Source organism: Peromyscus leucopus, chromosome 5 (assembly GCF_004664715.2).
Source record: "Peromyscus leucopus breed LL Stock chromosome 5, UCI_PerLeu_2.1, whole genome shotgun sequence".
Lineage (NCBI taxonomy): Eukaryota > Metazoa > Chordata > Mammalia > Rodentia > Cricetidae > Peromyscus > Peromyscus leucopus.
In genome coordinates, this window is record NC_051067.1 from 57,903,228 (window position 1) to 57,917,118 (window position 13,891).

The window sequence follows — 13,891 nt, forward strand, 5'->3', positions numbered from 1 at the left end:
TTCTTGTGTTTTATCTTTGTCTCTTCTGTTTGTTTGCTTTGCTATATTCCAATTTGTTTTTGTTTTATCTTATTGTATCCTATCTTATTTTATTATTATTCCTCAGATGCCTATGTTTTTTTCCTAAGGAGAGACACAAAGGGTCTGGATGAGAAGGGAGACAGGAAGGAATTGAGAAGGGGAAGGGGGCATAGATACCATAATCAGAATGTTTTGCATGAGAAAATGTATCCACAATAAAATAAACAAAGAATAGAAAAGCAGGAACATAGGCATAGTGAATTTGTGTCTATGATATCAGATTTCATGACCACCTGGCTATGACTTGCTTTCCTAGTCTGATTTTATTTCCATTTAAACTCCTAATTGTTGTGAGGGAGCATTTGTGTGCATGTATGTGTGTATGTGTGTGTGTGTGTTGTTGTTGTTGTTGTGCATGCTCATGAACATGTGGTGTATATGCCCATGCGTGCACATCCAGGGCCTAAAACGGGACTCAGGTACCTTCCTCTGTTGCTGTCTGCCCTATTGCCTTGACATATGGTCTCTCACTTAACTGAAAGCTCCTTGTTTAGGCTATGCTAGCTGGCAAGCCTGTGAGTTCTCCGGATTTCCTAGTGCTGGAGTTGCAGACCCACAAGTGGAGCCATGCTTGAATCTTTATGTAGGTGATGGGGATTCAAACCCAAGTCTTCATAATTTCAGAGCAAATGCTTTTACTGACTAAGCTCTAATCTCAGTCCAACAAACTTCTATTCATTCGTGTGTGTGTGTGTGTGTGTGTGTGGCTTTACATGACTTCTAGCCTACTGTACTCAGGTCCTCAATTTAAGTGGCAAACAATTTACCTATTGAGTCATCTCTCCAGCTTCTCATTCTTTTTATTTTAAAAACTGTTATCAGATATGTAATACTGGGGACAGTCTTTCCACATTCATTACATTTATGGTTTTTTTTTGTTTTTTGTTTTTTTCCCTGTATGAATTCTCCAATATCTGTTGACCTGGGACTTCTTGTAAAGAGTTTTCCACATGCAATATTTTCATTTTTTTTCAGTGAGTTCTCTCAAGTATTGTAAAGGATGATGATTTATGGTGGAAACTTTTTCTGCACATTTTATATTCATATAGTTTGTCACTTGTGTGAGTAGCTTGGTGGCTGATGAGCTGTGTCTTCCAGGAAAAGGAATTTCCTCCATCATTCTGCTCATAGTTTCTCCCAAGTGTCATTGCTCTGGTGAGTAGCAATTCTGCCTTAGAGCATAAGGCCATCTCATATTGCATACTTGCATAGTGTTTTTACCCTATGTGTATCCTCTGATGCATCATGAGATCTAATTTGCTACTGTGGGTTGTCTTGCATTCAAGAAATTCAGAACATTTCTTTCTGGGGACATGATTCTTGATATTTAATGACATTAGACATTTGATACAAACTTTTCTTCACTATGATGCTAGTGCTTGCCCCAGGACTCCCATATTTATGCTTACTGGTCTGAATTCTTTTGCAGGTAATAAAGTGTCCTCGTGGTTTTGTCTTCTTGTTAGAAAGGCCCCCTTTCTCCCATATTCACAATCCCACTGACCAATTTGAATTTTGTGAGGCTGAAGGAAAAGCACAGGATGCTTACCCCGCTCCCAAGGCACACAAATGAACTGTAGTTCTCACAAGAAAAGCAAGGCTTTAACTGACCAGTAAAGTCTCATGCAATGAGAAAACAATACAGGCACATCCTTTGTTTAAATTTCATCATTAGGAGACATTGAGAGGGCTCACATTCTTCTGTGGCTCTCAAAATTTTTTCTTACTTTAATGAAGGATGTTTTTATTTTCATTTTTATTAAATTAGGGGGAAAGCCGTGATATTTAAGCTAGCTTCTCAGTCTCATTGTTTGCTTGTTTTTAAACATTTAAGGCTAAATGACTAGGAAGCTTGGCAGCCTACTTTCATAGTTATGATTATTATCAGTCATCTGTATTTTTAATTTTGGACCTATATTTAGGAATTACCAAATGGGACTGTGGAGGTTTGAATGAGAGATGACCCCTGTGTGAGCTCATGTATTTGGACACTGGGTTTCCAGTGGATGGTACGGTTTGGGGCTGTTGTGAAAACTTTAGGAGGTGGAGCCTTGCTAGAGGAAGTATGTCATTGAGTACTGGTTTTAAGAGCCTAAGCCTCACTCACACTTCCTGTGTCTCCCCACTTCCTGTGCCCCCTTATTTCCTGTGTTCCCCCCTGCTTCCTGTGGCCCCCACTTCCTGCTGTCATGCCTCTCCTATGATTATTGATTTTATCCCTCTGGAACCATAAGCTAAAATAATCCTTTTCTTCCTGAGGTTGCTTTTGGTAGTTGTACTTTATCACAGGAACAGAAAAGTAGCTAATACCGTAATAAAATACAGGAACCTAACATCAGATCGCCTGAGATAAGATGTTGGCTATGAATTTTCCTAGTTCTGAAACCTTTCATGAGTAAGAATAATATTAACTCTTATTCCACAAAATTGTTCTGCAAATGGAAAATTTGACACATTAATTAGGGTAGATAATTGAGAGGAATAAAAATCTGTTTAGTTTTTTCTTTTGTAGTGTTTAGCCTTCCCGATTTTTGTTAATTGGTTGGGCAAGATTGGTGAGATAATGTCCAATAGTTATAGCAAGCTGATACTTTGCATTTTAAAATTAAAATTAGAATAGTAGCCCAGGCCTTGAATCCTGGCTACTTATGGGGAGTCTGAGGCAATAGGATCAATAGTTCAAGTCCTACCTAAGGAAAATTAATGGAATCTGTATCACAAAAGACAAAATGATTACAGCTCAGTAGTAGGGTACTAGGCAAGCATGCACAAGACCCTTCAATCCCACTGCTGAAAAAAAATAAAATAAATTATGATGGAGATACGTATTTCCAATGTTTTACTGATTTTTTCACTTTTTTTTTTTTTTGGTTTTTCGAGACAGGGTTTCTCTGTAGCTTTGCGCCTTTCCTAGAACTTGCTTTGGAGACCAGGCTGGCCTCAAACTCACAGAGATCTGCCTGCCTCTGCCTCCCAAGTGCTGGGATTAAAGGCATGCGCCACTACCGCCCGGCTGATTTTTTCACCTTTATTTTTATGTGTTTGGGTATTTTGCTTGCATGAATGTCTGTGCACAGTGTGCATGTCTAAGGCCTAAAAATGCCAGAAGAGAGCATTGGATCCCCCTGGGGCAAGAGATACAGGTGTGAGTCACCATGTGGGTTCTGGGAATTGAACCTGGATCATCCAGAAGAGAAGCCAGTGCTCTTAACTGCCTAGCCATCTCTTTAGCTCTAGTATTTCACTTCTTAGTTGAACATAAAAGATTCTAAACAACCTATCATCTGATTAAGTCTACTGGGATATTAAAAAGATATTATCCTAGGGAGGCTTCCGTTTGTTCCTAGTTTACTGAATGTGGTGGTTAATTTTGGCTGTCAACTCGATGGGACTCAGAATCACCATGGGAACATAATTCTGAGAACGTTTCCAGAGAGGGTTACATGAAGAGAGAAGATGCACCCTAAATGTGGACAGCACTGTCCCAGAGGTTAGGGTCCGGGACAGAATAGAAAGTAGAAAGTGAACTGAGCCCCAGCATGGACCTCTCTCTGCTTGCTTGCACATGACATCTGACCAGCAGCTTCAAGCTCTATGGTCTTGCCTTCCCCATCACTGTGCACTGAAATCATGAGCCCAACACACCTGTCCTTCTTAAGTTGCTTCTGTCAGGATTTTGTCTGGTCAGGGAGGATAGGAACTAGAGCTCTGGACATTTTCATCATGAACAGATCTGAGTTTCATCCAATGCTTTTCCAGTATCAAGAGAAAGGATCACAGCACACTTCTCTTTTAAGTTAAGGCACTGTGTTGTGTTTGCCTCCCTAGGATAATATCTTTTTAATATCCCAGTAGACTTAATCAGATGATAGGTTGTTTAGAATCTTTTATGTTCAACTAAGAAATTAATTAATTATGCCAAGGATAGGCCATCAGTGGTAGTAGGGGTAATAACTCATCATCACTGTAGGGAGAGGTTAATGGCTCCGAAAGAGACATTCTCAAAAGTTGAAAGCAGTTTCCATTGTTTGACTCTGAGCTCCCCACTCCCAGCCCAAGAACCGATGCTGCCTGTAGTGGGTATTTAAACATCAATGTGCACAGAAAAGGGAACCTATCATCTTTAGGGGTCTGTGATGTGCCCCCAGAGTGATTCAGGAGGTTCCACAGTCCTGAGAGCACCTTGGGTGCCTGGGGTTCCCTTGTCTTTGGGGAATCAACTCCTTCCATTCTTTTATGCTCTTGCCTCCAGATGAAAGACATCCACTAAACTTCACTGTTGGTGCAGTACAAAGAAAAACATAAAAGTAAATTCAAGGCCAAGACTGTTCCAGTCAGTGGTGCATATGTGTGTCTCCTCATGTGCAAGCTTTCATTCAAGTAGGAGATGAAGTCATTCAGAATGCTGAAGGTCAGTCTTGTGGGTTGTCTGAAAACAAAGCTCAAATGTCCTGTGATCTTGTGTGTGTGTGTGTGTGTGTATCCATATTGGAATTCAGAAGTCAACATTTGTTTTTCTTCTTTAGATATTCTCCATCTTATGTTTTAAGACAGGGTCTCTCACTGAATCTAGAATTCATTGATTTGGCTAGGTTGGCTGGCCAGCAGGTTCAAATGATACACATCTCTGCCTCCCCCTGGTGGGGTCAAACCTAACTTTTTACCGTGCTTACTGGGGATCAGAACCCAAGTCCTCAGGCTTTGCAGCAATCGCTTCAACAACTGAGCCATCTCCCCAACCCATGAGCCTATTTTAAGATGATTTGTATTACTGTCTAATCTACACGTACCTAAAATGGGACAGTGTTAATTTCTGCTTAGCACCAGTATAGATGAATTACGTTGTATTATTTTCCTGCTAATTTATGTTTTTATTTTCCAAAAAATTAAGTAATTCCATGGAATAAAACTGGAAATTTGAAAAAGGGGAATTGACAAAGTAAGTGTGAACTATGAGTCAGAGATTTCAGTATGTTCTGAGGATGCAGAGATATTCAAGCCAGAGGAAGGGAGATTTTAGAGATTGGGTCTTATTGGTCTTGTTCACCTCTGTGGACTTGACCTGGCTTGGCAGAATAGGGGCCTATAAATATTTGTTCAGTGAGTGGAGGGAGACTTGTCAACAGTTAATGATGTGATCTTTAGTGAGTAGCGTGGCTGAATCATACAGACTAGATTCCCCTGTGGAACTAAGAGGGGCAGTTCCCTTAGATTGGGTGGAGATGAGGAGAATGCATTCACTGGGAACTACTTTACTACTTGGTATCTCAGCAGATATGGCTCTTCTAAAGGAAGAGTGGGATTGGAAAGCATGATGCCTAGAAAGTAAGGGAGGAAGGAGAAGAAGAATATAACAGAAAAGGGGAAGGTGCGCTAAATTCGCCTATGCTAGCAGACGAGAGAAGAGAGAAGAGAGGGCAGGGCCAACGAACCACCAGAAACCTAGGAAAGGTTAATTTCCCACTTTTCTTTATGTAAAGACTACAAGAATTAAAAAAAAAGAAGGTTGGGACTCTGACAGGAGAAACTGTTGTTCTTACTGAGCAAGAGAGACCCAACAGCTCCAAGCCTCAGGCCTAGAACAAAGGGTCTTCCTTTCTAAATAGCAGCCTGTCCTAGCTGTTTGCACTCTACCTCTCCAAAAAAGGGGGGAAATTCATTGTTTGTAGTGGGAGGATTTTGAGAGATTTTAATTTATCTGTCTTCTTTCTAAATAAACTATAAACATTATTACTGTATTTTCAATAAGAATATAAAGAAGAGTAAGCCAAAACTTCATTAGTCATATAGTTATGGGAATATTTAAGTGACTTAAAAAAGCTAGTCTTCGGATTCCATTCATTTCCCAACAGACCCTTTCAATGTCTATTTAAATCACTAATTATTGTCAAAAGATGATAGAGGAAAGAGAACAGGGAGAGAAAAGAAGGGAAAAATCAATTCCTCTAGCTTATGCCTGTTGTCTGTGAGGAAATCAAGTATCTATGACGGTAAAGGACACTGTCTCCAAGAATTAGTTATGGTGAACATTATTTTACTTCATTGAAAAACAGCTAAAATTTGTATGTTTTTCAATAACTGAAAATAATGAATAAAGCATCCAGGTGTCCTAAGATACAGGCAATCATTGAAGCTTTTGGAAGGATACGTTGACTAGGTCACTTAAGCAGGCTACTCCACAATATAAAAGACATCAAATCATCAATTTGTCATTCAGCTTGAACATATACAATTTTTAATTGTCATACCTCTGTAGAGCTGGGGACAACAAATGTTTTTTTGAAAGTTGTATATGAGAAAGGAGTCGTAGGAGGCCTCAAAGGACAGTCTCATGAAGTAATTAAAAAGAAGACAAACACACAAAAACTGCAGAGTCATGGGAAATTGGTGGCCTGTTGTGCTCTCCAAACAGTTTTTCAATCAACAGTAATCACACAACAAACCCCAGTGCTCATGGGAGGCAAACTCTTGGTCTTAAATGGAACAAGAATTTCCGTAGCAAGTATCTTTTGTTCTGAGTGCTTTATTTGTGTGCATAGGTCCTCTGAGAATCGGAGCTGACCCTCTCTCGTTCTTGCTAAAAGGAAGCAGAGGACCAAAAAGCTTGCAGTTGTATTGTGAATACCTCTGCTCTGTTCTTCAGTGTCATATCTCTTTCATCTAAATATATCAAATCTACAATCAGTGTGTCTCAGAAGCTCTAGACTCTCTTCCCTCAAGTTCACAGGCACACTCCACAGGCACCTCTTCCTTGGCAAACACAGCCTGTCATTTTCTAGATGAGTAACAGGCACAAATCACACTGCAATAAATGATTTCATGACTTTGGTCCCTATTTAATCTAATCAGGGTAGATATGGTTGATTACATGGACGAAAAGCTACTGAATAAACACGCTTATTCAGGAGTAACTAACCATTAGACAGTATTATGTAATGTCGAAGTAGCTGCTTGGCTCAATGTTATGGTTTCCATGGAAACTACATCAGTGAAGAGTAAAAGAGTTAAAAATACTGCGTTTTTTTCTCCCCCTCCCCATGCATAAATAGATTGTCTGTATTCACATGAAGTTAGTTTATGGTAGCTTAAAAAAGTATTGCAGTCACTAAAGAGTTATCTCATTATTAATGGGTAAAAATATTGAAACAGTCTTCAGAAAGGAATACAGGCTGGTGTCACTTTTCTGAGTTATTTGGGGAAAGAAATGATGCTTGGATTGACGGAGGCCACATGCATTTTACATGCACCGTTGCTTATTCAATGCTTAGGTGCCCTCCCATGCAAGGTTCATACGCCTCGGATACCACTTCTCTTTCCCAAAACAAAGACAGTGGCGATGGTGAGAGAAGAAGTCAGAGAGTCCCAGGCAAATGCTGAGCTCCGCAGAAGATGGCTCCTGTGGAAAGCAGAGATTAATTACGCGAGGGAGACAGCAGGCTGCGGTTTTGTGTAATGCAGGGCTCCCCGTGCTTGCTGGCCCCTGAAAGCGCTAGTTGCTGTAATTGCAGGAAGGCGTGGTGGGTGCAGCAACCACCGGAGTCCAGCTCTGCATTGTTGTGTTTAGGCATTTACTTCATTTTAATCCCTGGGATAGATAAGGAATAAAGTTAAATACACCGACTCTTCTGAGTCGCAAGTTATACCTTAAGGAGCCTTACAGAAATCCGATTATTTTTTTAAAATCCCGTTGAAGGAGAATCGCCCTCTCCCCAAATGGCCATAAGGAGTCCAGAGCTGGATACCAGAAATGTACTGTTTTCTCCCTACACTTTTTAATCCTGGTATCTCTGTCTGTCTGTCTCTGTCTCTGTCTCTGTCTCTGTCTCTGTCTCTGTCTGTCTCTGTCTCTGTCTCTCTCTGTCTCTCTGTCTCTCTCTGTCTCTCTGTCTCTGTCTCTCTGTCTCTGTCTCTCTCTGTCTCTGTCTCTCTGTTTTCCTGAAGACTGGCTTTTTAATTAGAAGTTCCATGGAGGTCCTTTCCCATCTGAAGGTGTTTATTTGTTATGAACCACTACTTCTTCATTCATTGGCAGTGATTCTTTGATACCTACCTTTGAGAAGGCAAATACAGAAAGCATTATCATCCTAGGCTTAGGACAGGCTTACTGTATTCATTAAAGGGAAGCTAAATAAATTTTAAGCATCTCTAGAGCTTATCATCTCTAACTGGCCTACATGTACTGTTATTCTCAAATATGTAGTCTCCTTTTTTCTCTGAACTCCAGGAAGGCTTCCCCAGTGAATGAATAGGGTCACACATTTTTGAGGTTCTGGTGCAATATCAGGGGAAGAGAAGCTACTGTTGGCTCTATCCTAGAGCTTAGACTTAGCACAGAGAAAGGGCTTAGAGTTGCCCCCAGGGATCAGATAGATTTGGTGATGCACGAAGAAAAGCAAATACTAAGAGAAGCCTTGACCTACTGTGTTGGAAGTGTTGTTGACCCATTAGATCTGGAGAAAGCCCCTAGTCTGGGTATATACACACACACAGACACACAGACACATCATACACACATAGAATGACCTTTTTTCCATAGTAGAAGCTATGACAGAGCTGTCCCTTATTCCTCATCTTTCTTACATAAATGAAAGAGTGTCTAAGAAGTGTTCTTTATGTATCAAATCCTTTCATTCATTCTCCGCTTAACACTTCAAGGTATGTGTCACCAGCTGTATCTTAGTAATCAGGCAGAAAGGGGGCAGAGGCCTTAATAGTTTGCAAAAAGTTTTCTGCAGCATTTGACTCCATGCACTTGCCAACCCATTGCTAAGTACCATCTTAGTGGCCCAGGAAGGTCTTAAGGCCTCCAACTCTAGGGAGGGCATCTAAAGAAAATTCTGAAATAACCTCGAAAAAGGCTTGCCGATGAAGTATCCTGATGACAAATGCCTTTGGCCCCATTTCTTGGACTTTGGCACCACCAGTTTGAAATAATAAGGCTCTAATGATACCTTAGTTGTGAATATAGTTTTGTGGTCTATCTATATACCACATTTGTTCTTAAAATGGCCCAACTAATAGGTGTTAAGGCATAATATTCATTTACTGGTGTGAAAACTCATGTAGCTATCTCACACCTAATGAATTAGCCTTTGAAGGAATGTATTGGTCTGGTGTTAATTTACTGTGAAATGTGGATATTTGAATCTCCCAGTCTGCTGTCAGATGTATTCTCTGGTGCTCAACTAGGGTGAAATCATTTTATCTGCCTGGCCACTTATTTCTAGCATGCCATAGAAGAAAAACATGTTTAATGGTAGTTTTTGAACAAAGTAGTCACTTGCCAAGATGTTCTCCTGTCAGAACTTATCCAAGATATTCAGACATGTATGGGAAACAAGACATATCCACTAACTAAGATAGTAGAATTTTGATTATGATCAAGTTCTGGGAATTCTATGACAACTTCCATTTGCTTAGCTCTATGAGACAGCATTGCTCTCCTGTCTATCTTGAGTGCTAGAGAATACTGATGTTCATACACAGATAGTAAGAAATAGCCTATGGAACTGGCCAGAACAGAGCACATATCAGCTCACATGAAATGCTTTTAGAGTAATTAGACCAAGGACAATCTGTCTTTAAACACTGGCTAGACTATCTTAGCTACTCATTATCTTAATTATACTTAGAGGCTTATTTCCAAGATTCCATGAACTGCAAGCTGAAACTCAGTTACCTTCCTAGTGAGTTAGGTGTTCTTATTCTCTCCCTTACAATGAAAACAAAATGGCATTAAGATATATCATGATAATATGGCAACTATGAAGAGTTTATGCTTTAAATAAGCTTGGTTTTAAATGTCTATGTTTAAAACCTAAAAGAGATAGCTGTCTATGTAGTATGCAAAGGAAGACCCATCATAATTTATCACTTAAAGAAAGACAAGTATATACCATACTACTGTGGTTACCTTTCCTTGTGTTGTATCATCACCAGAAACAAGTAATTTGTCTTGTTTAGGGGACACTTGAAGCTCTTCAGCTCCTGCCTTTCCTCTTGGATTAGCTTCTCACTGACAAATATGAGAAAGAAATAATTTAAAAAGAGGAAAGACATTTCAGTTCACAGTTTCAGAGGGTTTAATCCATGGATAGCTGGCCCCAGTGATTTTAAGCCCTGCATAGACATGGTAGAAGAAAGATGCTGAGCCTATACAGCTAGGGAAATAACATGAAAGGAACAGGCCCATTATACATGTTTCAAAGGCACTAGTCTGCAAGCCATTTCTTCTAAATAGGCTCTACCTTCCACAGTCTTCCTAGCTCCTAAGATTCTATTCAAATTTTGAACCCACCAGTGAATTTAAAACAATGATGTCAGAACTTTCATAATCTGATCTACTCTGGAAATGCCCAGAGGTATGCTTTACTAACCACTCAGATATTGCTCAAGTTAAAATTCAAGATTACTCTAGTACTCAAATAGTACTAAGTATATATCCATATTGAGAAGACAATTAGCCATCTCATGAATACTGACTCTGTTTTATTGCAATGATCTAGGTCATAGTCCTTTAGTCAAATGGGTTTGGTGAGGAAAAGTTTTGTTGGAACATAACTGTGTTCAACTATTTCCACATTATTTATGGCTACTGTGTGCTTACACCAACAGATGTGATGTGTAACCAAGTGTCTAATATCTATGATCTGTCCCTTTTAATAGACCTTTTGACTATTCCTGATCTAGGAGAGCTGATTTTCAAGTTGACATGGAAGCTTTGGCTGATCTTGGCTTCTTAAATACAAAGTAAATATGTATAAATTATTCTAGTTCATATTTGAACATCAGTAAAAGTAAAAGCCCCAACTTTTAAATGCTTTGAAGACCATAGATACAGAACATGTCTAAGTACATGAGAAAAATATGGTGGCTCTCCTGTCAATCATGGAGGAAATTCATCTGCAACAGAACAAACACTGAACACCCAGGCTTCTAAGATCACCAGGAACATATCAGTACCCCGATGCATTTGAGTTTATGGATCCAAGGAAATGATGGAAGGGGTATCTTATCAGCCATTTCAGAAAGCAAGGAAAATACAGAGGTATCCTAGCACTCTGGAGAAGGGCAGAGTTAGTCCAGATTTGCATAAAGCAGTGTCTTGAAATGTTCACAGCCAAGCAGAGTATTATAAAGGGGTCAATATTTGATCTGAACTAAATATGGACTCAGGGTCTTGTTTCCACAGGGACGGCTAATGTAGATATGAGGACCTATTACCCCAAACTCTGCATCTGAGTTATACATTGATGCTTATTTCCGTCAAAAAGTGGTCCGGTCTTCAGCAAAGGCAGAGGTTATATTCTTTCTACAGTGATGTCAAATGCAAAAGGCTCTGGGAGCCCTTCGCGCTAGTGAGTTTCCATGGCTGACCTGGAAGGAAGTGCTGGAAGTGAATACGGAAACATCTGCCTTGAGCTCTTGAACTGCCTTTTGTCTGTGAGTGCTCATGGGCTTCCCTTGGTCCTCAAGACTCAAAGAGTTCAGGATGAATTGAAAGAAAGTGGCTTTACAATTTCCACCTTCAGAGAAATTCTGCCTTGCACTTCAGATCCTTCAATGCCCTCCCTGTGTTCACCAGGCAGGGGAAGAAATTTACCACCATGATTGACTGTTCCTAGGAAAGTCTCCCAGAGTCTCAATGGACACGTTAGTCATGTTATGTCTGTGGTGAATCACTGTCTCCTTGGGAGCTTTGCAGATGGCTTTATCTGGGTCCATTTTTCTGGTCTGATGACTGGCTAGACAACATTTTCCCTTCCTTGGTCTGAGCTACTTTTAACTTCATCAACAAGAAGGTGAAGTTGGTGGGACAGGAAGGCGACAGCAGAACCAGATCAATGCAGAGCTGACCTGAAAGCAGAATGCCAGCGAGGGAGGCTTTCTTGCAGCTCAGTTCAGTGTCTGGTAAGTTCTCTCAACTTGATAAGAACGTATCAAATAAATGGATTGGTGAGGTTTGAAGAACCGAAAAATCTCACACACAAAAGCAAGGATGATTGTAGTGTTTCTAGAACTATTGGATTCTGTAGTGGGTAGCCATTCCAGCTTGGATCTGGAAGTTCCAACCCCCATTGAGACTCTGGCAACTGTCACGCCTACGAGGCAGGGCGAGGGGAGGTGCTGGAGCGCTCTCTCTGGGCGTGCTCTCTGCGCCTGGACCCTGAACGGTGGAGATTGACTGTGCAGAGCTCCAGAGAACACCGCTGGATTGCAATACACCTTCCCCAGACCCCCGCAACCTATCCATTCCTTCATTTGTAAGTCATCCACTAAATAAATTTTCCTTTTAACTATGTGGAGTGGCCTTTATAATTTTCCCCAATAGGATTCTTACACAGAAATTCATGATGGCAACTCTAACATTTAACTAGGAAAGTGGAATGAAATTCTAAAGGCAAATCATCAAAACAGGTTATGAATTTTTCTCTATTCCAGGATTCATGGCATACTCTTCACATTGTTTTTCATTGAATCCTGATCACTTAGAAACCGGGTACTCCATCTGATAGTATTGTGAGGATCTGTTATTTTAAGTAAAATACTGCACACAGTGTAGGTGTCAGATGTGAGCGCTGAGAAATGACAGTCATCCCAGAGGTTGTAGGTAACAACATATTAGAACCCCAGAATGACCTGGTTCTTGAAAAATCATGTTTGTTTTCTGACTTGACTTGAAAAATTTCATTTGCATGTATTAATTATCCACAACAATGGGTTTCATGATGACATTTTTATACCTGTGTATAATGTGTTTTGATCATAAACACCTGTGGTGGTTTGAAACAAAATGGTCCCCAAAGGGGACTGGCATTACTAGGCTTTGTTGGAGTACAAGTGGCCTTATTGGAGGAAGTGTGTCACCCTGGAGGAGGGATTTGAGGTCTCGGATAAGCTTAAGCCATGCCCAGTGAGTCAGACCACTTCCTGTTGCCTGTCCAAGATGTAGAACTCTCAGCTACCTCTCCAGCACCATGTTTGCCTGTACACCATCATGTCTCACCACGATGATAATGGACTGAATCTCTGAAACTGTAAGCCACCCAACTAAATGTTTTCCTTTATAAGAGTTGCTGTGGTCATGACGTCTCTTCACAGTAATAGAAACTGCCACTAAGACAACTCCCATTGCTTTTCCTTATCCTCCCCTCTCATTGATTCCCTTCCTCTTCCCAACTAGTGCCCTTTCTACTTTCATGTACTTTTTGTTTGTTTGCCTGCATAATGGGGTTCACTGGGGTTGCTTGCAGGAGCATGGGTCAGGAGTTGTTTACAGGAGCGCGGATACCTTAGCAGTGGTTACATCGTTGAAGAAAATATCCTCTAGCAACCATTAACTACATATCGATATTCAGAGAGAGTTGGGCCTTGTGAGTACCCCCTTTTTGAAAACTTTAGCTGCCTATGATTCCTCAGGACCTGACTTGATTTTGAAAGAGAAAATGCCCTACAGTTTGTCTCAGATACGGATTCACCTCCTGGCCACACTCTGGGGTTACTCCATCTCCCATGCTTCTTCTAAAGGTTAGGGAACAGATAGGGAAGCAGTCCTACTCTGCAAACTGCTCACACTTGAAGGGAGGAGGGCAGGGGAGGGTGTGAGGTGCGTGTAAAACAGCTACATTGACCACAGGGAGGCCAGCCCCTAGCTGTGGGAAAGGGGAGGAAATGCGATTCTGTTTCCCAAGTGCCCTGAGTCATCTTGTTTCATAGGAAGATTGGTGTCCACACTCAGAGTGGGAAGGAGGGGGGATGCTGTGAGAAGGAATTAGCTTTGATGAGAAGCAGCTGGGAGAAGAGTGCAAAC

The 13,891-nt window shown here is 40.7% G+C and overlaps 1 non-coding gene across 1 annotated transcript; it reads left to right on the forward strand.

Annotated features, from left to right (window-relative positions):
• The first annotated feature begins 4,121 nt into the window (after positions 1–4,121).
• LOC114708858 lies at positions 4,122–4,253 on the forward strand. The gene has a single exon (XR_003736859.1). It is a non-coding gene; the product is annotated as a small nucleolar RNA SNORA68 (small nucleolar RNA).
• The last annotated feature ends 9,638 nt before the right edge of the window (positions 4,254–13,891 follow it).